Raw genomic sequence first — 3,002 nt, forward strand, 5'->3', positions numbered from 1 at the left:
AATTTTATAATAAATAAATGTTTCTTTCTCTTCGAAATGATATGGAAAACAACACAAGAGTATTTTGGGTCTCTTTTTTGTCTAATAAACTATTAAGTGGTTAATTCCAAGTGGCGGGTATAAAATTGGAAAGTGACAGAGTTCATAATTGTAACATTCCAAAATTATTCCAAAATTCCCGTGAGAAAGACTACTGCCTGAAAACATTATAGATGAAAGATAAATGTTGTGTTGGGTGAAAAGATAAGAAAAATTAGAGTTGGAGATAGAGGCATTCTATGAATGAAAAATGAAAGATTTTTTCCTATTTTGAAAAAAAATCCAAGGTAAAGAAAAAGGTGAGTAGACCTTAAAATTAGGATGTTTCTATAAAATATGTTTGGAAGGAAATTAAGAAATACCAATAAGTGAACAAATTTTTGGGATGGTTGAGAAAGTAGAGAGCAAGCAAGAATCTTGAGCTTGGGGGGGAGTTGTGAGGAGTGTAGATTAGTGGTTGGGAGGAACATACGTTTTCCCATAATATTTCCAAGGGAGCTGGTATTAGTTAGATACATAAATTGTTGTGTTTTAAGGGAATTTGTATGTTATATTTAATAGGGAAATGTTTAATTAATAAAGTAAACAATAATATATGGAATGATGGATGTACTAACCAATGAATTTCTATTATCATTCTCATAGGATATCCAAGTAAGGTTATTTTAATTATTGGTTATGGGAGTATTATTCTAAACTACAATGTAGCGGAAATGCTATAATAGATTCTAACAATTTTTATTACATGTAGGTTAAGTTAGAGGTAGGGTATGAATGTTGTTGAATAGTTGGCATTATCTAGATGGATAGTGGTAGTAAGTGTGTTGGAATTGATGTCAACAATCATGTTGGGAGATGCGTTGGCCAGTTGCCATTTCCTGACAGTTGGCAAGTGTGTTGGCATTGATGTCAACCATACTAGCATGTTTGTATCTAGTAGCAGATGTTGGCCTTGATGTCCAATATCATATACTGATGTCCACTAGGTCTAGAATTGATGTGCTTGATGTTCCAAGATCATAGGGAGTCCCATGGTTGTTGCAGTCCATTGTAGAGAATCACCATAGTAGAAAGCCTATTGGAGAAGCCATAAATGATGGATATGGTGGTTCGGAGTCCCATGATTTTGAGGATATTCTAACGAAAGAGATCAACTCATATACTCTTGGAGATAACATATTTCATTAGTGCTTGGAAAAAGCTTTCCAATGGTATATGAAAGCCTGCAAATGGTCTCCTCGATTAGGATTTATTTCCAGTCAAAGTTGAGCTACCCCAAAGTAATGTGGTAGAGTTAATTATGGCCTTGGGTCAAAGTGGTGACCAAGTTTGGAAGTCAGATAGAGTTGGAGGAACCGCTAAAGGAGAGTTGAGTGGATGTGGCATAGACAACAAAGAAGAAGTATGTCAGGGACTCTAAGCGAGAGCATCAGGTTGACATGGTAACAGTGGATTGGGTCAAAGCATCCCACATTACAGGATGGCCTGATGAGCTTACCATGGATGGTTCACCCCAACCAAATTATTTTAGTGTGCAAGTCTAAGCGACCTTGAAGAGAAGGATTGGGATGATTCCATCCTGGTGGGTGCACCCTAGTGGTTTCAAATAGGGTGCAATTTTTAAGCACGAGGGAGGAACATAGAGGGTGGAGTCCACCCGGCTGTGATAACCTAGAGGTGAATCCCAGAAGGCATAAAAAAGAGGTAGAATAGTATAATGTCAGACCTGACATGAGATCATAAATGTCTAAGCATTGGGAGGAAAGCGTTGGCCTATATGGTGACCTTCCAATGGCACTGGAGACAGTCTAATAGATGGAATTTTTTGTCCCATAAATGGTTTCTTGCACAATTGATCACGTAGATCAACAAAGGAGAGATAATTCAGGGTAACCCATCCCAAAACCATAATATTCTCAGGAGTGGTGCCGGAGTTGTACTTTGGAACCTGGTGGTTCTTCATTATAATGGAGATTGGTTGCAAAACAATGACTTGGAGGACCCCTTCTCTCTCATCTCTGATAGGACACATTCCATCAAGTGATTGGCTGCTAGGAGATGATCATGCTAGATGAAATTAGCATGATATTCATGTATGGAGGAAACATGGTAGGAAGATTTGGCATTTTTGGGTTGCTTAATGGAATAAATCTAGGTGACACGGGTCATGACTAAGAAAGCACCATGTGGGGATTAATGACATAAGAATTACATCATCCCAGATGGGCTACCCCAAAAGATTTAGAAAGGCCCAAAGGCAGAGTCATTGGGAAAGAAGTGTTAGGCAAATGTGACAACTGACTCAACCCAGTTGAATTTTAATTGGTGTGTAGGTGCAATAATGGTCCTAACAAGACACATTATCCTATAAGGGAGAACCTAAATGTATTGAGCCCGCAAGGTTGATGTGAATGCAGAAAGGGAATGCACTGGGAAATAAGCATCATGACACATTAGTCAAATACCTCATCCCGGTGGGGCCTTTGATTGGCTAGTGAAAGCGCGGGCAGACCCCATGCTAAAATTAAGCCTGCGAAGAGGAGCCCAAAGGTTTTTAAAGAGGGGGCATAGAAAAGCATCGGGTCTTGAGAGCTCTACCTTTAATGCTAGATCTTCATCATTTCACGTTGAAATGAGACCAATAGTGGAGCCAATAGCATGGGGAATTCAATTAGCGAAGGGAATAGAGTGACATAGCATCCAAATGCCTAGCCAATGGTTGCATAGACATAGTCCTATAGCAAAAATTGGTTAAAGGGTCTGAGAAAGAGGGGCTATAATAAAAAAGGGTAGGAAATTTATATTTGGTAGCACATTATCGCCTTGGGCCAAGCTTGGCGCTCGTGCCCTATTTCAAGGATCTCTATAGGTGATTATGTAGGCATGGATGATTCGAAATCTAGAGTAATGGAAACTACAGAGAGCACTGAGTCAACGTAGTGAGGACTATGATTAAACATCTG

The sequence above is a fragment of the Pinus tabuliformis genome, chromosome 4_2 (genome assembly GCF_031772625.1).
Source record: "Pinus tabuliformis cultivar Carrire ecotype Pingquan chromosome 4_2, CPIR1, whole genome shotgun sequence".
Lineage (NCBI taxonomy): Eukaryota > Viridiplantae > Streptophyta > Pinopsida > Pinales > Pinaceae > Pinus > Pinus tabuliformis.